Here is a 25,555-nt window from a genome sequence, read left to right on the forward strand (position 1 = left end):
GGGTAAGCATTCAATTATAATCTGTTTTAACAAAAATATAAAAAAATTTATCTTCAAATCAATAATGAGATTATAAAACCATTTAAAGCGAGTAATAAGGCTTTTAAAGGTATGAGCGACAATAAATGGACTTTTCCTGTTAATAGAGGGTTTTAGCTTCACGTTTCCCAAGGTAAGCATTCAATTATAATCTGTTTTAACAAAAATTCAAAAACATTCAACTTGAAATCAATAATGAGATTATAAAACCATTTAAAGCGAGTAATATGGCTTTTGAAGGCATGAGCGACAATAAATTGACTTTTCCTGTTAATAGAGGGTTTTAGCTTAACGTTTTCCACGGTAAACATTCAATCATAATCTGTTTTAAGTAAAAATAAAAACATTCAACTTGTAATCAATAATGAGACTATAAAACCATTGAAAGTGAGTAATAATGATTTTGAAGGCATGAGTGACTATAAATGCTGTTTTTATGTCAAATGAGGGCTTTAACCCCACGTTTCCCGAGGTAAACATTCAATTATATTTTGTTTTAAACAAAATGTAAAAAAATTCAACTCAAAATCAATAATGAGATTAGGAAACCATTTAAGGCATTTAATAAGGCTTTTGAAGGCATGAGCGCTAATAAATAGACTTTTCCTATTAATAGAGGGTTTTAGCTTAACGTTTCCCGAGGTAAACATTCAATTATAATCTGTTTTAACACAAGATGTAAAACAATTCCACCTGAAATCAATAATGAGACTATAAAACCATTGAAAGCGAGTAATAAGGATTTTGAAGGCATGAGTGAGTATAAATGTTTTTTTTATGACAAATGAGGGCTTTAGCCCCACGTTTCCCGAGGTAAACATTCAATTATAATCAGTTTTAAAAAAAAATATAAAAAAATTCAACTTAAAATCAATAATGAGATCATGAAATGATTTAAAGCGAGTAATAAGGCTTTTGAAGGCATGAACGATAATAAATGGACTTTTTCATGTTAATAGAGGGTTTTAGCTTAACATTTCCTGAGGTAAACATTCAATTATAATCTGTTTTAAGACAAGATGTAAAAAAATTCCACTTGAAATCAATAATGAAATTATGAAACCATTTAAAACGAGTAATAATGCTTTTGAAGGCATGAGCGACAATAAATAGACTTTTCGTGTCAATAGAGGGTTTTAGCTTCATGTTACCCAAGGCAAGCACTCAATTATAATCTGTTTTAACAAAAAATATAAAAAAAATCATCTTAAAATCGATAATGAGACTATAAAACCATTTAATGCGAGTAATAAGGCTTTTGAATGCATGAGTGACAAAAAATGGACTTTTCCTGTTAATAGAGGGTTTTGGCTTATTGTTTCCCGAGGTAAACATTCAATTATAATCTGTTTTAAATAAAAATGTAAAAAAATTCAACTTAAAATGAATAATGAGATTATAAAACCATTTAAAGCGAGTAATATGGCTTTTGAAGGCATGAGCGACAATAAATGGATTTTTCCTGTTAATAGAGGGTTTTAGCTTAACGTTTTCCACTGTAAAGATTCAATCATAATCTGTTTTAACTAAAAATAAAAACATTCAACTTGTAATCAATAATGAGACTATAAAACCATAGAAAGTGAGTAATAAGGATTTTGAAGGTATGAGTGACTATAAATGCTCTTTTTATGTCAAATGAGGGCTTTAGCCCCACGTTTCCCGAGGTAAACATTCAATTATATTTTCTTTTAAAAAAAATGTAAAAAAATTCAACTCAAAATCAATAATGAGATTAGGAAACCATTTAAAGCGTGTAATAAGGCTTTTGAAGGCATGATCGCTAATAAATGGACTTTTCCTATTAATAGAGGGTTTTAGCTTAACGTTTCCCGAGGTAAACATTCAATTATAATCTGTTTTAAAAACAATATATGAAAAAATTCAACTTAAAATTAATAATGAAATTATGAAACCATTTAAAGCGAGTAATAAGGCTTTCGAAGGCATAAGTGACGATAAATGGACTTTTCTTTTCAATAGAGGGTTTTAGCTTCACGTTTCCCAGGGTAAGCATTCAATTATAATCTGTTTTAACAAAAATATAAAAAAATTTATCTTCAAATCAATAATGAGATTATAAAACCATTTAAAGCGAGTAATAAGGCTTTTAAAGGTATGAGCGACAATAAATGGACTTTTCCTGTTAATAGAGGGTTTTAGCTTAACGTTTTCCGAGGTAAACATTCAATTTTCATCTGTTTTAACACAAGATGTAAAAAAATTCCACTCGAAATCAATAATGAAATTACGAAACCATTTAAAGCGAGTAATAATGCTTTTGAAGGCATGAGTGACAATAAATGAACTTTTCCTGTTAATAGAGAGTTTTACCTTAATGTTTTCCACGGTAAACATTCAATCATAATCTGTTTTAACTAAAAATAAAGACATTCAACTTGTAATCAATAATGAGACTATAAAACCATTGAAAGTGAGTAATAATGATTTTGAAGGCATGAGTGACTATAAATGTTGGTTTTCTGTCAAATGAGGGCTTTAGCCTCACGTTTCCAGAGGTAAACATTCAATTATATTTTCTTTTAAAAAAAATATAAAAAAATTCAACTCAAAATAAATAATGAGATTAGGAAACCATTTAAAGCGTGTAATAAGGCTTTTGAAGGGATGATCACTAATAAATGGACTTTTCCTATTAATAGAGGGTTTTAGCTTAACGTTTCTCGAGGTAAACATTCAATTATAATCTGTTTTAACACAAGATGTAAAAAAATTCCACTCGAAATCAATAATGAAATTATGAAACCATTTAAAGCGAGTAATAATGCTTTAAAAGGCATGAGCGACAATAAATGGACTTTTCGTGTCTATAGAGGGTTTTAGCTTCATGTTACCCAAGGCAAGCACTCAATTATAATCTGTTTTAACAAAAAATATAAAAAAATTCATCTTGAAATCGATAATGAGACTATAAAACCATTTAATGCGAGTAATAAGGCTTTTGAAGGTATGAGTGACCAAAAATGGACATTTCTTATTAATAGAGGGTTTTGGCTTAACATTTCCCGAGGTAAACTTTCAATTATAATCTGTTTTAAATAAAAATGTAAAAAAATTCAACTTAAAATCAATAATGAGATTATAAAACCATTTAAAGCGAGTAATAAGGCTTTTGTAGGCATGGGCGACAGTAAATGTACTTTTCTTGTCAATAGAGGGTTTTAGCTTCACGTTTCCCAAGGTAAGCATTCAATTATAATCTGTTTTAACAAAAATTCAGAAACATTCAACTTGAAATCAATAATGAGATTATAAAACCATTTAAAGCGAGTAATATGGCTTTTGAAGGCATGAGTGACAATAAATGGACTTTTCCTGTTAATAGAGAGTTTTACCTTAACGTTTTCCATGGTAAACATTCAATCATAATCTGTTTTAACTAAAAATAAAAACATTCAACTTGTAATCAATAATGAGACTATAAAACCATTGAAAGTGAGTAATAATGATTTTGAAGGCATGAGTGCTATAAATGCTATTTTTCTGTCAAATGAGGGCTTTAGCCCCACGTTTCCCGAGGTAAACATTCAATTATATTTTCTTTTAAAAGAAATGTACAAAAATTCAACTCAAAATAAATAATGAGATTAGGAAACCATTTAAAGCGTGTAATAAGGCTTTTGAAGGCATGATCGCTAATAAATGGACTTTTCCTATTAATAGAGGGTTTTAGCTTAACATTTCCCGAGGTAAACATTCAATTATAATCTGTTTTAACACAAGATGTAAAACAATTCCACCTGAAATCAATAATGAGACTATAAAACCATTGAAAGCGAGTAATAAAGATTTTGAAGGCATGAGTGAGTATAAATGCTCTTTTTATGTCAAATGAAGGCTTTAGTCCCACGTTTCCCGAGGTAAACATTCAATTATAATCATTTTTAAAAAAATATAAAAAAATTCAACTTAAAATCAATAATGAGATCATGAAATGATTTAAAGCGCGTAATAAAGCTTTTGAAGGCATGAACGATAATAAATGGACTTTTTCATGTTAATAGAGGGTTTTAGCTTAACGTTTCCTGAGGTAAACATTCAATTATAATTTGTTTTAGCACTAGACGTAAAAAAATTCCACTTGAAATCAATAATGAGACTATAAAACCATTGAAAACGAGTAATAAGGATTTTGAAGTCATGAGTGAGTATAAATGCTCTTTTTATGTCAAACGAAGGATTTAGCCCCACGTTTCCCGAGGTAAACATTCAATTATAATCAGTTTTAAAAAAAATATAATAAAATTCAACTTAAAATCAACAATGAGATCATGAAACCATTTAAAGCGAGTAATAAGGCTTTTGAAGGCATGAGCGATAATAAATGGACTTTTCTTGTAATAGAGGGTTTTAACTTAACGTTTCCCGAGGTAAACATTCAATTATAATCTGTTTTAAAAACAATATATGAAAAAAATTCAACTTAAAATTAATAATGAAATTATGAAACCATTTAAAGCGAGTAATAAGGCTTTCGAAGGCATAAGTGACAATAAATGGACTTTTCTTCTGAATAGAGGGTTTTAGCTTCATGTTTCCTAGGGTAAGCATTCAATTATAATCTGTTTTAACAAAAATATAAAAAAATTTATCTTCAATCAATAATGAGATTATAAAACCATTTAAAGCGAGTAATAAGGCTTTTAAAGGTATGAGCGACAATAAATGGACTTTTCCTGTTAATAGAGGGTTTTAGCTTAACGTTTTCCGAGGTAAACATTCAATTTTCATCTGTTTTAACACAAGATGTAAAAAAATTCCACTCGAAATCAATAATGAAATTATGAAACCATTTAAAGCGAGTAATAATGCTTTTGAAGGCATGAGTGACAATAAATGAACTTTTCCTGTTAATAGAGAGTTTTACCTTAACGTTTTCCACGGTAAACATTCAATCATAATCTGTTTTAACTAAAAATAAAGACATTCAACTTGTAATCAATAATGAGACTATAAAACCATTGAAAGTGAGTAATAATGATTTTGAAGGCATGAGTGACTATAAATGTTGTTTTTCTGTCAAATGAGGGCTTTAGCCCCACGTTTCCAGAGGTAAACATTCAATTATATTTTCTTTTAAAAAAAATATAAAAAAATTCAACTCAAAATAAATAATGAGATTAGGAAACCATTTAAAGCGTGTAATAAGGCTTTTGAAGGCATGATCGCTAATAAATGGACTTTTCCTATTAATAGAGGGTTTTAGCTTAACGTTTCTCGAGGTAAACATTCAATTATAATCTGTTTTAACACAAGATGTAAAAAAATTCCACTCGAAATCAATAATGAAATTATGAAACCATTTAAAGCGAGTAATAATGCTTTAAAAGGCATGAGCGACAATAAATGGACTTTTCGTGTCTATAAAGGGTTTTAGCTTCATGTTACCCAAGGCAAGCACTCAATTATAATCTGTTTTAACAAAAAATATAAAAAAATTCATCTTGAAATCGATAATGAGACTATAAAACCATTTAATGCGAGTAATAAGGCTTTGAAGGTATGAGTGACCAAAAATAGACTTTTCCTATTAATAGAGGGTTTTGGCTTAACGTTTCCCGAGGTAAACTTTCAATTATAATCTGTTTTAAATAAAAATGTAAAAAAATTCAACTTAAAATCAATAATGAGATTATAAAACCATTTAAAGCGAGTAATAAGGCTTTTGTAGGCATGGGCGACAGTAAATGTACTTTTCTTGTCAATAGAGGGTTTTAGCTTCACGTTTCCCAAGGTAAGCATTCAATTATAATCTGTTTTAACAAAAATTCAGAAACATTCAACTTGAAATCAATAATGAGATTATAAAACCATTTAAAGCGAGTAATATGGCTTTTGAAGGCATGAGTGACAATAAATGGACTTTTCCTGTTAATAGAGAGTTTTACCTTAACGTTTTCCATGGTAAACATTCAATCATAATCTGTTTTAACTAAAAATAAAAACATTCAACTTGTAATCAATAATGAGACTATAAAACCATTGAAAGTGAGTAATAATGATTTTGAAGGCATGAGTGCTATAAATGCTATTTTTCTGTCAAATGAGGGCTTTAGCCCCACGTTTCCCGAGGTAAACATTCAATTATATTTTCTTTTAAAAGAAATGTACAAAAATTCAACTCAAAATAAATAATGAGATTAGGAAACCATTTAAAGCGTGTAATAAGGCTTTTGAAGGCATGATCGCTAATAAATGGACTTTTCCTATTAATAGAGGGTTTTAGCTTAACATTTCCCGAGGTAAACATTCAATTATAATCTGTTTTAACACAAGATGTAAAACAATTCCACCTGAAATCAATAATGAGACTATAAAACCATTGAAAGCGAGTAATAAAGATTTTGAAGGCATGAGTGAGTATAAATGCTCTTTTTATGTCAAATGAAGGCTTTAGTCCCACGTTTCCCGAGGTAAACATTCAATTATAATCATTTTTAAAAAAATATAAAAAAATTCAACTTAAAATCAATAATGAGATCATGAAATGATTTAAAGCGCGTAATAAGGCTTTTGAAGGCATGAACGATAATAAATGGACTTTTTCATGTTAATAGAGGGTTTTAGCTTAACGTTTCCTGAGGTAAACATTCAATTATAATTTGTTTTAGCACTAGACGTAAAAAAATTCCACTTGAAATCAATAATGAGACTATAAAACCATTGAAAACGAGTAATAAGGATTTTGAAGTCATGAGTGAGTATAAATGCTCTTTTTATGTCAAACGAAGGATTTAGCCCCACGTTTCCCGAGGTAAACATTCAATTATAATCAGTTTTAAAAAAAATATAATAAAATTCAACTTAAAATCAACAATGAGATCATGAAACCATTTAAAGCGAGTAATAAGGCTTTTGAAGGCATGAGCGATAATAAATGGACTTTTCTTGTAATAGAGGGTTTTAACTTAACGTTTCCCGAGGTAAACATTCAATTATAATCTGTTTTAAAAACAATATATGAAAAAAATTCAACTTAAAATTAATAATGAAATTATGAAACCATTTAAAGCGAGTAATAAGGCTTTCGAAGGCATAAGTGACAATAAATGGACTTTTCTTCTGAATAGAGGGTTTTAGCTTCATGTTTCCTAGGGTAAGCATTCAATTATAATCTGTTTTAACAAAAATATAAAAAAATTTATCTTCAATCAATAATGAGATTATAAAACCATTTAAAGCGAGTAATAAGGCTTTTAAAGGTATGAGCGACAATAAATGGACTTTTCCTGTTAATAGAGGGTTTTAGCTTAACGTTTTCCGAGGTAAACATTCAATTTTCATCTGTTTTAACACAAGATGTAAAAAAATTCCACTCGAAATCAATAATGAAATTATGAAACCATTTAAAGCGAGTAATAATGCTTTTGAAGGCATGAGTGACAATAAATGAACTTTTCCTGTTAATAGAGAGTTTTACCTTAACGTTTTCCACGGTAAACATTCAATCATAATCTGTTTTAACTAAAAATAAAGACATTCAACTTGTAATCAATAATGAGACTATAAAACCATTGAAAGTGAGTAATAATGATTTTGAAGGCATGAGTGACTATAAATGTTGTTTTTCTGTCAAATGAGGGCTTTAGCCCCACGTTTCCAGAGGTAAACATTCAATTATATTTTCTTTTAAAAAAAATATAAAAAAATTCAACTCAAAATAAATAATGAGATTAGGAAACCATTTAAAGCGTGTAATAAGGCTTTTGAAGGCATGATCGCTAATAAATGGACTTTTCCTATTAATAGAGGGTTTTAGCTTAACGTTTCTCGAGGTAAACATTCAATTATAATCTGTTTTAACACAAGATGTAAAAAAATTCCACTCGAAATCAATAATGAAATTATGAAACCATTTAAAGCGAGTAATAATGCTTTAAAAGGCATGAGCGACAATAAATGGACTTTTCGTGTCTATAAAGGGTTTTAGCTTCATGTTACCCAAGGCAAGCACTCAATTATAATCTGTTTTAACAAAAAATATAAAAAAATTCATCTTGAAATCGATAATGAGACTATAAAACCATTTAATGCGAGTAATAAGGCTTTGAAGGTATGAGTGACCAAAAATAGACTTTTCCTATTAATAGAGGGTTTTGGCTTAACGTTTCCCGAGGTAAACTTTCAATTATAATCTGTTTTAAATAAAAATGTAAAAAAATTCAACTTAAAATCAATAATGAGATTATAAAACCATTTAAAGCGAGTAATAAGGCTTTTGTAGGCATGGGCGACAGTAAATGGACTTTTCTTGTCAATAGAGGGTTTTAGCTTCACGTTTCCCAAGGTAAGCATTCAATTATAATCTGTTTTAACAAAAATTCAGAAACATTCAACTTGAAATCAATAATGAGATTATAAAACCATTTAAAGCGAGTAATATGGCTTTTGAAGGCATGAGTGACAATAAATGGACTTTTCCTGTTAATAGAGAGTTTTACCTTAACGTTTTCCACGGTAAACATTCAATCATAATCTGTTTTAACTAAAAATAAAAACATTCAACTTGTAATCAATAATGAGACTATAAAACCATTGAAAGTGAGTAATAATGATTTTGAAGGCATGAGTGACTATAAATGCTGTTTTTCTGTCAAATGAGGGCTTTAGCCCCACGTTTCCCGAGGTAAACATTCAATTATATTTTCTTTTAAAAAAAATGTACAAAAATTCAACTCAAAATAAATAATGAGATTAGGAAACCATTTAAAGCGTGTAATAAGGCTTTTGAAGGCATGATCGCTAATAAATGGACTTTTCCTATTAATAGAGGGTTTTAGCTTAACGTTTCCCGAGGTAAACATTCAATTATAATCTGTTTTAACACAAGATGTAAAACTATTCCACCTGAAATCAATAATGAGACTATAAAACCATTGAAAGCGAGTAATAAAGATTTTGAAGGCATGAGTGAGTATAAATGCTCTTTTTATGTCAAATGAAGGCTTTAGTCCCACGTTTCCCGAGGTAAACATTCAATTATAATCATTTTTAAAAAAATATAAAAAAATTCAACTTAAAATCAATAATGAGATCATGAAATGATTTAAAGCGCGTAATAAGGCTTTTGAAGGCATGAACGATAATAAATGGACTTTTTCATGTTAATAGAGGGTTTTAGCTTAACGTTTCCTGAGGTAAACATTCAATTATAATCTGTTTTAGCACAAGATGTAAAAAAATTCCACTTGAAATCAATAATGATACTATAAAACCATTGAAAACGAGTAATAAAGATTTTGAAGGCATGAGTGAGTATAAATGCTCTTTTTATGTCAAACGAAGGATTTAGCCCCACGTTTCCCGAGGTAAACATTCAATTATAATCAGTTTTAAAAAAAATATAAAAAAATTCAACTTAAAATCAACAATGAGATCATGAAACCATTTAAAGCGAGTAATAAGGCTTTTGAAGGCATGAGCGATAATAAATGGACTTTTCTTGTAATAGAGGGTTTTAACTTAACGTTTCCCGAGGTAAACATTCAATTATAATCTGTTTTAAAAACAATATATGAAAAAAATTCAACTTAAAATTAATAATGAAATTATGAAACCATTTAAAGCGAGTAATAAGGCTTTCGAAGGCATAAGTGACAATAAATGGACTTTTCTTCTCAATAGAGGGTTTTAGCTTCATGTTTCCCAGGGTAAGCATTCAATTATAATCTGTTTTAACAAAAATATAAAAAAATTTATCTTCAAATCAATAATGAGATTATATAACCATTTAAAGCGAGTAATAAGGCTTTTAAAGGTATGAGCGACAATAAATGGACTTTTCCTGTTAATAGAGGGTTTTAGCTTCACGTTTCCCAAGGTAAGCATTCAATTATAATCTGTTTTAACAAAAATTCAAAAACATTCAACTTGAAATCAATAATGAGATTATAAAACCATTTAAAGCGAGTAATATGGCTTTTGAAGGCATGAGCGACAATAAATTGACTTTTCCTGTTAATAGAGGGTTTTAGCTTAACGTTTTCCACGGTAAACATTCAATCATAATCTGTTTTAACTAAAAATAAAAACATTCAACTTGTAATCAATAATGAGATTATAAAACCATTGAAAGTGAGTAATAATGATTTTGAAGGCATGAGTGACTATAAATGCTGTTTTTATGTCAAATGAGGGCTTTAACCCCACGTTTCCCGAGGTAAACATTCAATTATATTTTGTTTTAAACAAAATGTAAAAAAATTCAACTCAAAATCAATAATGAGATTAGGAAACCATTTAAGGCATTTAATAAGGCTTTTGAAGGCATGAGCGCTAATAAATGGACTTTTCTTATTAATAGAGGGTTTTAGCTTAACGTTTCCCGAGGTAAACATTCAATTATAATCTATTTTAACACAAGATGTAAAACAATTCCACCTGAAATCAATAATGAGACTATAAAACCATTGAAAGCGAGTAATAAGGATTTTGAAGGCATGAGTGAGTATAAATGCTCTTTTTATGACAAATGAGGGCTTTAGCCCCACGTTTCCCGAGGTAAACATTCAATTATAATCAGTTTTTAAAAAAAATATAAAAAAATTCAACTTAAAATCAATAATGAGATCATGAAATGATTTAAAGCGAGTAATAAGGCTTTTGAAGGCATGAACGATAATAAATGGACTTTTTCATGTTAATAGAGGGTTTTAGCTTAACATTTCCTGAGGTAAACATTCAATTATAATCTTTTTTAAGACAAGATGTAAAAAAATTCCACTTGAAATCAATAATGAAATTATGAAACCATTTAAAACGAGTAATAATGCTTTTGAAGGCATGAGCGACAATAAAAAGACTTTTCGTGTCAATAGAGGGTTTTAGCTTCAAGTTACCCAAGGCAAGCACTCAATTATAATCTGTTTTAACAAAAAATATAAAAAAAATCATCTTGAAATCGATAATGAGACCATAAAACCATTTAATGCGAGTAATAAGGCTTTTGAATGCATGAGTGACAAAAAATGGACTTTCCCTATTAATAGAGGGTTTTGGCATAACGTTTCCCGAGGTAAACATTCAATTATAATCTGTTTTAAATAAAAATGTAAAAAAATTCAACTTAAAATGAATAATGAGATTATAAAACCATTTAAAGCGAGTAATATGGCTTTTGAAGGCATGAGCGACAATAAATGGATTTTTCCTGTTAATAGAGGGTTTTAGCTTAACGTTTCCTAAGGTAAACATTCAATTATAATCTGTTTTAGCACAAAATGTAAAAAAATTCAACTTGAAATCAATAATGAGAATATCAAACCATTTAAAGCGAGTAATAAGGCTTTTGTAGGCATTAACGACAGTAAATGGACTTTTCTTGTCAATAGAGGGTTTTAGCTTCACGTTTCCCAAGGTAAGCATTCAATTATAATCTGTGTTAACAAAAATTCAAAAACTTTCAACTTGAAATCAATAATGAGATTATAAAACCATTTAAAATGAGTAATATGGCTTTTGAAGGCATGAGCGACAATAAATGGACTTTTCTTGTTAATAGAGAGTTTTAGCTTTACGTTTTCCACGGTAAACATTGAATCATAATCTTTTTTAACTAAAAATAAAAACATTCAACTTGTAATCAATAATGAGACTATAAAACCATTGAAAGTGAGTAATAATGATTTTGAAGGCATGATTGACTATAAATGCTATTTTTATGTCAAATGAGGGCTTTAGCCCCACGTTTCCCGCGGTAAACATTCAATTATATTTTCTTTTAAAAAAAATGTAAAAAAATTCAACTCAAAATCAATAATGAGATTAGGAAACCATTTAAAGCCTTTAATAAGGCTTTTGAAGGCATGAGCACTAATAAATGGACTTTTCCTATTAATAGAGGGTTTTAGCTTAACGTTTCCCGAGGTAAACATTCAATTATAATCTGTTTTAACACAAGATGTAAAACAATTCCACCTGAAATCAATAATGAAATTATGAAACCATTTAAAACGAGTAATAATGCTTTTGAAGGCATGAGCGACAATAAATAGACTTTTCGTGTCAATAGAGGGTTTTAGCTTCATGTTACCCAAGGCAAGCACTCAATTATAATCTGTTTTAACAAAAAATATAAAAAAAATCATCTTGAAATCGATAATGAGACTATAAAACCATTTAATGCAAGTAATAAGGGTTTCGAATGCATGAGTGACAAAAAATGGACTTTTCCTATTAATAGAGGGTTTTGGCTTAACGTTTCCCGAGGTAAACATTCAATTATAATCTGTTTTAAATAAAAATGTAAACAAATTCAACTTAAAATGAATAATGAGATTATAAAACCATTTAAAGCAAGTAATATGGCTTTTGAAGGCATGAGCGACAATAAATGGATTTTTCCTGTTAACAGAGGGTTTTAGCTTAACGTTTTCCATGGTAAAGATTCAATCATAATCTGTTTTAACTAAAAATAAAAACATTCAACTTGTAATCAATAATGAGACTATAAAACCATAGAAAGTGAGTAATAATGATTTTGAAGGCATGAGTGACTATAAATGCTCTTTTTATGTCAAATGAGGGCTTTAGCCCCATGTTTCCCGAGGTAAACATTCAATTATATTTTCTTTTTAAAAAAATATAAAAAAATTCAACTCAAAATCAATAATGAGATTAGGAAACCATTCAAAGCGCGTAATAAGGCTTTTGAAGGCATGATCGCTAATAAATGGACTTTTCGTATTAATAGAGGGTTTTAGCTTAACGTTTCCCGAGGTAAACATTCAATTATAATCTGTTTTAACACAAGATGTAAAACAATTCCACCTGAAATCAACAATGAGGCTATAAAACAATTGAAAGCGAGTAATAATGATTTTGAAGGCATGAGGGAGTATAAATGCTCTTTTTATGTCAAATGAGGGCTTTAGCCACACGTTTCCCGAGGTAAACATTCAATTATATTTTCTTTTTAAAAAAATGTAAAAAAATTCAACTCAAAATCAATAATGAGATTAGGAAACCATTTAAAGCGTGTAATAAGGCTTTTGAAGGCATGATCGCTAATAAATGGACTTTTCCTATTAATAGAGGGTTTTAGCTTAACGTTTCCCGAGGTAAACACTCAATTATAATCTGTTTTAAAAACAATATATGAAAAAATTCAACTTAAAATTAATAATGAAATTATGAAACCATTTAAAGCGAGTAATAAGGCTTTCGAAGGCATAACTGACGATAAATGGACTTTTCTTTTCAATAGAGGGTTTTAGCTTCACGTTTCCCAGGGTAAGCATTCAATTATAATCTGTTTTAACAAAAATATAAAAAAATTTATCTTCAAATCAATAATGAGATTATAAAACCATTTAAAGCGAGTAATAAGGCTTTTAAAGGTATGAGCGACAATAAATGGACTTTTCCTGTTAATAGAGGGTTTTAGCTTAACGTTTTCCGAGGTAAACATTCAATTTTCATCTGTTTTAACACAAGATGTAAAAAAATTCCACTCGAAATCAATAATAAAATTATGAAACCATTTAAAGCGAGTAATAATGCTTTTGAAGGCATGAGTGACAATAAATGAACTTTTCCTGTTAATAGAGAGTTTTACCTTAACGTTTTCCACGGTAAACATTCAATCATAATCTGTTTTAACTAAAAATAAAGACATTCAACTTGTAATCAATAATGAGACTATAAAACCATTGAAAGTGAGTAATAATGATTTTGAAGGCATGAGTGACTATAAATGCTGTTTTTCTGTCAAATGAGGGCTTTAGCCCCACGTTTCCAGAGGTAAACATTCAATTATATTTTCTTTTAAAAAAAATATAAAAAAATTCAACTCAAAATAAATAATGAGATTAAGAAACCATTTAAAGCGTGTAATAAGGCTTTTGAAGGCATGATCGCTAATAAATGGACTTTTCCTATTAATAGAGGGTTTTAGCTTAACGTTTCTCGAGGTAAACATTCAATTATAATATGTTTTAACACAAGATGTAAAAAAATTCCACTCGAAATCAATAATGAAATTATGAAACCATTTAAAGCGAGTAATAATGCTTTAAAAGGCATGAGCGACAATAAATGGACTTTTCGTGTCTATAGAGGGTTTTAGCTTCATGTTACCCAAGGCAAGCACTCAATTATAATCTGTTTTAACAAAAAATATAAAAAAATTCATCTTCAAATCGATAATGAGACTATAAAACCATTTAATGCGAGTAATAAGGCTTTTGAAGGTATGAGTGACAAAAAATGGACTTTTCCTATTAATAGAGGGTTTTGGCTTAACGTTTCCCGAGGTAAACATTCAATTATAATCTGTTTTAAATAAAAATGTAAAAAAATTCAACTTAAAATCAATAATGAGATTATAAAACCATTTAAAGCGAGTAATAAGGCTTTTGTAGGCATGGGCGACAGTAAATGGACTTTTCTTGTCAATAAAGGGTTTTAGCTTCACGTTTCCCAAGGTAAGCATTCAATTATAATCTGTTTTAACAAAAATTCAGAAACATTCAACTTGAAATCAATAATGAGATTATAAAACCATTTAAAGCGAGTAATATGGCTTTTGAAGGCATGAGTGACAATAAATGGACTTTTCCTGTTAATAGAGAGTTTTACCTTAACGTTTTCCACGGTAAACATTCAATCATAATCTGTTTTAACTAAAAATAAAAACATTCAACTTGTAATCAATAATGAGACTATAAAACCATTGAAAGTGAGTAATAATGATTTTGAAGGCATGAGTGACTATAAATGCTATTTTTCTGTCAAATGAGGGCTTTAGCCCCACGTTTCCCGAGGTAAACATTCAATTATATTTTCTTTTAAAAAAAATGTACAAAAATTCAACTCAAAATAAATAATGAGATTAGGAAACCATTTAAAGTGTGTAATAAGGCTTTTGAAGGCATGATCGCTAATAAAATGGACTTTTCCTATTAATAGAGGGTTTTAGCTTAACGTTTCCCGAGGTAAACATTCAATTATAATCTGTTTTAACACAAGATGCAAAACAATTCCACCTGAAATCAATAATGAGACTATAAAACCATTGAAAGCGAGTAATAAAGATTTTGAAGGCATGAGTGAGTATAAATGCTCTTTTTATGTCAAATGAAGGCTTTAGTCCCACGTTTCCCGAGGTAAACATTCAATTATAATCATTTTTAAAAAAATATAAAAAAACTCAACTTCAAAATCAATAATGAGATCATGAAATGATTTAAAGCGCGTAATAAGGCTTTTGAAGGCATGAACGATAATAAATGGACTCTTTCATGTTAATAGAGGGTTTTAGCTTAACGTTTCCTGAGGTAAACATTCAATTATAATCTGTTTTAGCACAAGATGTAAAAAAATTCCACTTGAAATCAATAATGATACTATAAAACCATTGAAAACGAGTAATAAGGATTTTGAAGGCATGAGTGAGTATAAATGCTCTTTTTATGTCAAACAAAGGATTTAGCCCCACGTTTCCCGAGGTAAACATTCAATTAGAATCAGTTTTAAAAAAAATATAAAAAAATTCAACTTAAAATCAACAATGAGATCATGAAACCATTTAAAGCGAGTAATAAGGCTTTTGAAGGCATGAGCGATAATAAATGGACTTTTCTTGTAATAGAGGGTTTTAACTTAACGTTTCCCGAGGTAAACATTCAATTATAATCTGTTTTAAAAACAATATATGAAAAAAATTCAACTTAAAATTAATAATGAAATTATGAAACCATTTAAAGCGAGTAATAAGGCTTTCAAAGGCATAAGTGACAATAAATGGACTTTTCTTCTCAATAGAGGGTTTTAGCTTCATGTTTCCCAGGGTAAGCATTCAATTATAATCTGTTTTAACAAAAATATAAAAAAATTTATCTTCAAATCAATAATGAGATTATATAACCATTTAAAGCGAGTAATAAGGCTTTTAAAGGTATGAGCGACAATAAATGGACTTTTCCTGTTAATAGAGGGTTTTAGCTTCACGTTTCCCAAGGTAAGCATTCAATTATAATCTGTTTTAACAAAAATTCAAAAACATTCAACTTGAAATCAATAATGAGATTATAAAACCATTTAAAGCGAGTAATATGGCTTTTGAAGGCATGAGCGACAATAAATTGACTTTTCCTGTTAATAGAGGGTTTTAGCTTAACGTTTTCCACGGTAAACATTCAATCATAATCTGTTTTAAGTAAAAATAAAAACATTCAACTTGTAATCAATAATGAGACTATAAAACCATTGAAAGTGAGTAATAATGATTTTGAAGGCATGAGTGACTATAAATGCTGTTTTTATGTCAAATGAGGGCTTCAACCCCACGTTTCCCGAGGTAAACATTCAATTATATTTTTTTTTAAACAAAATGTAAAAAAATTCAACTCAAAATCAATAATGAGATTAGGAAACCATTTAAGGCATTTAATAAGGCTTTTGAAGGCATGAGCGCTAATAAATGGACTTTTCTTATTAATAGAGGGTTTTAGCTTAACGTTTCTCGAGGTAAACATTCAATTATAATCTGTTTTCACACAAGATGTAAAACAATTCCACCTGAAATCAATAATGAGACTATAAAACCATTGAAAGCGAGTAATAAGGATTTTGAAGGCATGAGTGAGTATAAATGCTCTTTTTATGACAAATGAGGGCTGTAGCCCCACGTTTCCCGAGGTAAACATTCAATTATAATCAGTTTTAAAAAAATATATAAAAAAATTCAACTTAAAATCAATAATGAGATCATGAAATGATTTAAAGCGAGTAATAAGGCTTTTGAAGGCATGAACGATAATAAATGGACTTTTTCATGTTAATAGAGGGTTTTAGCTTAACATTTCCTGAGGTAAACATTCAATTATAATCTGTTTTAAGACAAGATGTAAAAAAATTCCACTTGAAATCAATAATGTAATTATGAAACCATTTAAAACGAGTAATAATGCTTTTGAAGGCATGAGCGACAATAAATAGACTTTTCGTGTCAATAGAGGGTTTTAGCTTCATGTTACCCAAGGCAAGCACTCAATTATAATCTGTTTTAACAAAAAATATAAAAAAAATCATCTTGAAATCGATAATGAGACTATAAAACCATTTAATGCAAGTAATAAGGGTTTCGAATGCATGAGTGACAAAAAATGGACTTTTCCTATTAATAGAGGGTTTTGGCCTAACGTTTCCCGAGGTAAACATTCAATTATAATTTGTTTTAAATAAAAATGTAAAAAAATTCAACTTAAAATGAATAATGAGATTATAAAACCATTTAAAGCAAGTAATATGGCTTTTGAAGGCATGAGCGACAATAAATGGATTTTTCCTGTTAACAGAGGGTTTTAGCTTAACGTTTTCCATGGTAAAGATTCAATCATAATCTGTTTTAACTAAAAATAAAAACATTCAACTTGTAATCAATAATGAGACTATAAAACCATAGAAAGTGAGTAATAATGATTTTGAAGGCATGAGTGACTATAAATGCTCTTTTTATGTCAAATGAGGGCTTTAGCCCCACGTTTCCCGAGGTAAACATTCAATTATATTTTCTTTTAAAAAAAATATAAAAATATTCAACTCAAAATCAATAATGAGATTAGGAGACCATTTAAAGCGTGTAATAAGGCTTTTGAAGGCATGATCGCTAATAAATGGACTTTTCCTATTAATAGAGGGTTTTAGCTTAACGTTTCCCGAGGTAAACATTCAATTATAATCTGTTTTAACACAAGATGTAAAACAATTCCACCTGAAATCAATAATGAGGCTATAAAACAATTGAAAGCGAGTAATAATGATTTTGAAGGCATGAGTGAGTGTAAATGCTATTTTTATGTCAAATGAGGGCTTTAGCCCCACGTTTCCCGAGGTAAACATTCAATTATATTTTCTTTTTAAAAAAATGTAAAAAAATTCAACTCAAAATCAATAATGAGATTAGGAAACCATTTAAAGCGTGTAATAAGGCTTTTGAAGGCATGATCGCTAATAAATGGACTTTTCCTATTAATAGAGGGTTTTAGCTTAACGTTTCCCGAGGTAAACATTCAATTATAATCTGTTTTAAAAACAATATATGAAAAAATTCAACTTAAAATTAATAATGAAATTATGAAACCATTTAAAGCGAGTAATAAGGCTTTCGAAGGCATAAGTGACGATAAATGGACTTTTCTTTTCAATAGAGGGTTTTAGCTTCACGTTTCCCAGGGTAAGCATTCAATTATAATCTGTTTTAACAAAAATATAAAAAAATTTATCTTCAAATCAATAATGAGATTATAAAACCATTTAAAGCGAGTAATAAGGCTTTTAAAGGTATGAGCGACAATAAATGGACTTTTCCTGTTAATAGAGGGTTTTAGCTTAACGTTTTTCGAGGTAAACATTCAATTTTCATCTGTTTGAACACAAGATGTAAAAAAATTCCACTCGAAATCAATAATGAAATTATGAAACCATTTAAAGCGAGTAATAATGCTTTTGAAGGCATGAGTGACAATAAATGAACTTTTCCTGTTAATAGAGAGTTTTACCTTAACGTTTTCCACGGTAAACATTCAATCATAATCTGTTTTAACTAAAAATAAAGACATTCAACTTGTAATCAATAATGAGACTATAAAACCATTGAAAGTGAGTAATAATGATTTTGAAGGCATGAGTGACTATAAATGTTGTTTTTCTGTCAAATGAGGGCTTTAGCCCCACGTTTCCAGAGGTAAACATTCAATTATATTTTCTTTTAAAAAAAATATAAAAAAATTCAACTCAAAATAAATAATGAGATTAGGAAACCATTTAAAGCGTGTAATAAGGCTTTTGAAGGCATGATCGCTAATAAATGGACTTTTCCTATTAATAGAGGGTTTTAGCTTAACATTTCCCAACGTAAACATTCAATTATAATCTGTTTTAACACAAGATGTAAAAAAATTCCACTCGAAATCAATAATGAAATTATGAAACCATTTAAAGCGAGTAATAATGCTTTAAAAGGCATGAGCGACAATAAATGGACTTTTCCTGTCTATAGAGGGTTTTAGCTTCATGTTACCCAAGGCAAGCACTCAATTATAATCTGTTTTAACAAAAAATATAAAAAAATTCATCTTGAAATCGATAATGAGACTATAAAACCATTTAATGCGAGTAATAAGGCTTCTGAAGGTATGAGTGACAAAAAATGGACTTTTCCTATTAATAGAGGGTTTTGGCTTAACGTTTCTCGAGGTAAACATTCAATTATAATCTGTTTTAAATAAAAATGTAAAAAAATTCAACTTAAAATCAATAATGAGATTATAAAACCATTTAAAGCGAGTAATAAGGCTTTTGTAGGCATGGGCGACAGTAAATGGACTTTTCTTGTCAATAGAGGGTTTTAGCTTCACGTTTCCCAAGGTAAGCATTCAATTATAATCTGTTTTAACAAAAATTCAGAAACATTCAACTTGAAATCAATAATGAGATTATAAAACCATTTAAAGCGAGTAATATGGCTTTTGAAGGCATGAGCGACAATAAGTGGACTTTTTCTGTTAATAGAGAGTTTTAGCTTTACGTTTTCCACGGTAAACATTCAATCATAATCTGTTTTAACTAAAAATAAAAACATTCAACTTGAAATCAATAATGAGACTATGAAACCATTGAAAGTGAGTAATAATGATTTTGAAGGCATGAGTGACTATAAATGCTGTTTTTATGTCAAATGAGGGCTTTAGCCCCACGTTTCCCGAGGTAAACATTCAATTATATTTTGTTTTAAAAAAAATGTAAAAAAATTCAACTCAAAATCAATAATGAGATTAGGAAACCATTTAAAGCGTTTAATAAGGCTTTTGAAGGCATGAGCGCTAATAAATGGACTTTTCCTATTAATAGAGGGTTTTAGCTTAACGTTTCCCGAGGTAAACATTCAATTATAATCTTTTTTAACACAAGATGTAAAATAATTCCACCTGAAATCAATAATGAGACTATAAAACCATTGAAAGCGAGTAATAAGGATTTTGAAGGCATGAGTGAGTATAAATGCTCTTTTTATGTCAAATGAGGGCTTTAGCCCCACGTTTCCCGAGGTAAACATTCAATTATAATCAGTTTCAAAAAAATATATAAAAAAATTCAACTTAAAATCAATAATGAGATCATGAAATGATTTAAAGCGAGTGATAAGGCTTTTGAAGGCATGAACGATAATAAATGGACGTTTTTATGTTAATAGAGGGTTTTAGCTTAACGTTTCCTAAGGTAAACATTCAATTATAATCTGTTTTAGCACAAAATGTAAAAAAATTCAACTTGAAATCAATAATGAGAATATCAAACCATTTAAAGCGAGTAATAAGGCTTTTGTAGGCATTAACGACAGTAAATGGACTTTTCTTGTCAATAGAGGGTTTTAGCTTCACGTTTCCCAAGGTAAGCATTCAATTATAATCTGTTTTAACAAAAATTCAAAAACATTCAACTTGAAATCAATAATGAGATTATAAAACCATTTAAAACGAGTAATATGGCTTTTGAAGGCATGAGCGACAATAAATGGACTTTTCTTGTTAATAGAGAGTTTTAGCTTTACGTTTTCCACGGTAAACATTGAATCATAATCTTTTTTAACTAAAAATAAAAACATTCAACTTGTAATCAATAATGAGACTATAAAACCATTGAAAGTGAGTAATAATGATTTTGAAGGCATGATTGACTATAAATGCTATTTTTATGTCAAATGAGGGCTTTAGCCCCACGTTTCCCGCGGTAAACATTCAATTATATTTTCTTTTAAAAAAAATGTAAAAAAATTCAACTCAAAATCAATAATGAGATTAGGAAACCATTTAAAGCCTTTAATAAGGCTTTTGAAGGCATGAGCACAAATAAATGGACTTTTCCTATTAATAGAGGGTTTTAGCTTAACGTTTCCCGAGGTAAACATTCAATTATAATCTGTTTTAACACAAGATGTAAAACAATTCCACCTGAAATCAATAATGAAATTATGAAACCATTTAAAACGAGTAATAATGCTTTTGAAGGCATGAGCGACAATAAATAGACTTTTCGTGTCAATAGAGGGTTTTAGCTTCATGTTACCCAAGGCAAGCACTCAATTATAATCTGTTTTAACAAAAAATATAAAAAAAATCATCTTGAAATCGATAATGAGACTATAAAACCATTTAATGCAAGTAATAAGGGTTTCGAATGCATGAGTGACAAAAAATGGACTTTTCCTATTAATAGAGGGTTTTGGCTTAACGTTTCCCGAGGTAAACATTCAATTATAATCTGTTTTAAATAAAAATGTAAAAAAATTCAACTTAAAATGAATAATGAGATTATAAAACCATTTAAAGCAAGTAATATGGCTTTTGAAGGCATGAGCGACAATAAATGGATTTTTCCTGTTAACAGAGGGTTTTAGCTTAACGTTTTCCATGGTAAAGATTCAATCATAATCTGTTTTAACTAAAAATAAAAACATTCAACTTGTAATCAATAATGAGACTATAAAACCATAGAAAGTGAGTAATAATGATTTTGAAGGCATGAGTGACTATAAATACTGTTTTTATGTCAAATGAGGGCTTTAGCCCCACGTTTCCCGAGGTAAACATTCAATTATATTTTCTTTTTAAAAAAATGTAAAAAAATTCAACTCAAAATACATAATGAGATTAGGAAACCATTTAAAGCGTGTAATAAGGCTTTTGACGGCATGATCGCTAATAAATGGACTTTTCCTATTAATAGAGGGTTTTAGCTTAACGTTTCCCGAGGTAAACATTCAATTATAATCTGTTTTAACACTAGATGTAAAACAATTCCACCTGAAATCAATAATGAGGCTATAAAACAATTGAAAGCGAGTAATAATGATGTTGAAGGCATGAGTGAGTATAAATGCTCTTTTTACTTCAAATGAGGGCTTTAGACCTACGTTTCCCGAGTTAAACATTCAATTATAATCAATTTTAAAAAAATATATAAAAAAATTCAACTTAAAATTAATAATGAGATCATGAAATGATTTAAAGCGAGTAATAAGGCTTTTGAAGGCATGAACGATAATAAATGGACTTTTTCATGTTAATAGAAGGTTTTAGCTTAACGTTTCCTGAGGTAAACATTCAATTATAATCTATTTTAGCACAAAATGTAAAAAAATTCAACTTGAAATCAATAATGAGAATATCAAACCATTTAAAGCGAGTAATAAGGCTTTTAAAGGTATGAGCGACAATAAATGGACTTTTCCTGTTAATAGAGGGTTTTAGCTTAACGTTTCCCGTGGTAAACATTCAATCATACTCTATTTTAACTAAAAATGTAAAAAAATTCAGCTTGAATTCAATAAAGAGTCTATAAAACCATTGAAAGTGAGTAATAAGGATTTTGAAGGCATAAGTGACTATAAATGCTCTTTTTATGTCAAATGAGGGCTTTAGCCCCACGTTTCCCGAGGTAAACATTCAATTATATTTTCTTTTAAAAAAATGTAAAAAAATTCAACTCAAAATCAATAATGAGATTAGGAAACCATTTAAAGCGTGTAATAAGGCTTTTGAAGGAATGATCGCTAATAAATGGACTTTTCCTATTAATAGAGGGTTTTAGCTTAACGTTTCCCGAGGTAAACATTCAATTATAATCTGTTTTAACACAAGATGTAAAACAATTCCACCTGAAATCAATAATGAGACTATAAAACCATTGAAAGCGAGTAATAAAGATTTTGAAGGCATGAGTGAGTATAAATGCTCTTTTTATGTCAAATGAAGGCTTTAGCCCCACGTTTCCCGGAGTAAACATTCAATTATAATCAGTTTCAAAAAAAATATAAAAAAATTCAACTTAAAATCAATAATGAGATCATGAAATGATTTAAAGCGCGTAATAAGGCTTTTGAAGGCATGAACGATAATAAATGAACTTTTTCATCTTAATAGATGGTTTTAGCTTAACGTTTCCTGAGCTAAACATTCAATTATAATCTGTTTTAGCACAAGATGTAAAAATATTCCACTTGAAATCAATAATGGGACTATAAAACCATTGAAAACGAGCAATAAGAATTTTGAAGGCATGAGTGAGTATAAATGCTCTTTTTATGTCGAACGAAGGATTTAGCCCCACGTTTCCCGAGGTAAACATTCAATTATAATCAATTTTAAAAAAAATATAAAAAAACTCAACTTAAAATCAACAATGAGATCATAAAACCATTTAAAGCGAGTAATAAGGCTTTTGAAGGCATGAGCGATTATAAATGGACTTTTCTTGTAATAGAGGGTTTTAGCTTAACGTTTCTCGAGGTAAACATTCAATTATAATATGTTTTAAAAAATATATATAAAAAAATTTAACTTAAAATTAATAATGAAATTATGAAACCATTTAAAGCGAGTAATAAGGCTTTCGAAGGCATAAGTGACGATAAATGGACTTTTCTTATCAATAGAGGGTTTTAGCTTCACGTTTCACAGGGTAAGCATTCAATTAGAATCTGTTTTAATAAAAATATAAAAAAATTTAACTTCGAATCAATAATGAGATTATAAAACCATTTAAAGCGAGTAATAAGGCTTTTAAAGGTATGAGCGGCAATAAATGGACTTTTCCTGTTAATAGAGCGTTTTAGCTTAACGTTTCCTGTGGTAAACATTCAATCATACTCTATTTTAACTAAAAATGTAAAAAAGTTCAGCTTGAATTCAATAAAGGGACTATAAAACCATTAAAAGTGAGTAATAAGGATTTTGAAGGCATGAGTGACTATAAATGCTCTTTTTATGTCAAATGAGGGCTTTAACCCCACGTTTCCTGAGGTAAACATTCAATTATAATTAGTTTTAAAAAAATGTAAAAAAATTCAACTCAAAATCAGTAATGAGATTAGGAAACCATTTAAAGCGTGTAATAAGGCTTTTGAAGGCATGAGCGATAATAAATGGACTTTTCCTATTAATAGAGGGTTTTAGCTTAACATTTCCCAACGTAAACATTCAATTATAATCTGTTTTAACACAAGATGTAAAAAAATTCCGCTTGAAATCAATAATGAAATTATGAAACCATTTAAAGCGAGTAATAATGCTTTTGAAGGCATGAGCGACAATAAATAGACTTTTCGTGTCAATAGAGGGTTTTAGCTTCATGTTACCCTAGGCAAGCACTCAATTATAATCTGTTTTAACAAAAAATATAAAAAAATTCATCTTGAAATCGATAATGAGACTATAAAACCATTTAATGCGAGTAATAAGGGTTTTGAATGCATGAGTTACAAAAAATGGACTTTTCCTATTAATATAGGGTTTTGGCTTCACGTTTCCCAAGGTAAGCATTCAATTATAATTTGTTTTATTAAAAATTCAAAAACATTCAACTTGAAATCAATAATGAGATTATAAAACCATTGAAAGCGAGTAATAAGGCTTTTGAAGGCATGAACGATAATAAACAGACTTTTTCATGCTAATAGAGGGTTTTAGCTTTACGTTTCCTGAGCTAAACATTCAATTATAATCTGTTTTAGCACAAAATGTAAAAAAATTCAACTTGAAATCAATAATGAGAATATCAAACCATTTAAAGCGAGTAATAAGGCTTTTAAGGTATGAGCGACAATAAATGGACTTGTCCTGTTAATAGAGGGTTTTAGCTTAACGTTTCCCGTGGTAAACATTCAATCATACTCTATTTTAACTAAAAATGTAAAAAAATTCAGCTTGAATTCAATAAAGAGACTATAAAACCATTGAAAGTGAGTAATAAGGATTTTGAAGGAATGAGTGACTATAAATGCTCTTTTTAAGTCAAATGAGGGATTTAGCCCCACGTTTCCCGAGGTAAACATTCAATTATAATTAGTTTTAAAAAAATGTAAAAAAATTCAACTCAAAATCAGTAATGAGATTAGGAAACCATTTAAAGCGTGTAATAAGGCTTTTGAAGGCATGAGCGATAATAAATGGACTTTTCCTATTAATAGAGGGTTTTAGCTTAATAATTCCTTAGGTAAACATTCAATTATAATCTGTTCTAACACAAGATGTAAAAAAATTCCACTTGAAATCAATAATGAAATTATGAAACCATTTAAAGCGAGTAATAATGCTTTTGAAGGCATGAACGACAAAAAATGGACTTTTCGTGTCAATAGAGTGTTTTAGCTTCATGTTACCCAAGGCAAGCACTCAATTATAATCTGTTTTAATAAAAAATATAAAAAAATTCATCTTGAAATCGATAATGAGACTATAAAATCATTTAATGCGAGTAATAAGGGTTTTGAATGCATGAGTGACAAAAAATGGAATTTTCCTATTAATAAAGGGTTTTAGCTTAACGTTTCCCGAGGTAAACATTCAATTATAATCTGTTTTAAATAAAAATGTAAAAAAATTCAACTTAAAATCAATAATGAGATTATAAAACCATTTAAAGCGAGTAATAAGGCTTTTGTAGGCATGAGCGACAGTAAATGAACTTTTCTTGATAATAGAGGGTTTTAGCTTCA

Source organism: Theobroma cacao, chromosome 2 (genome assembly GCF_053813885.1).
Source record: "Theobroma cacao isolate CCN51 chromosome 2, ASM5381388v1, whole genome shotgun sequence".
In the NCBI taxonomy this organism is placed as follows: Eukaryota; Viridiplantae; Streptophyta; class Magnoliopsida; order Malvales; family Malvaceae; genus Theobroma; species Theobroma cacao.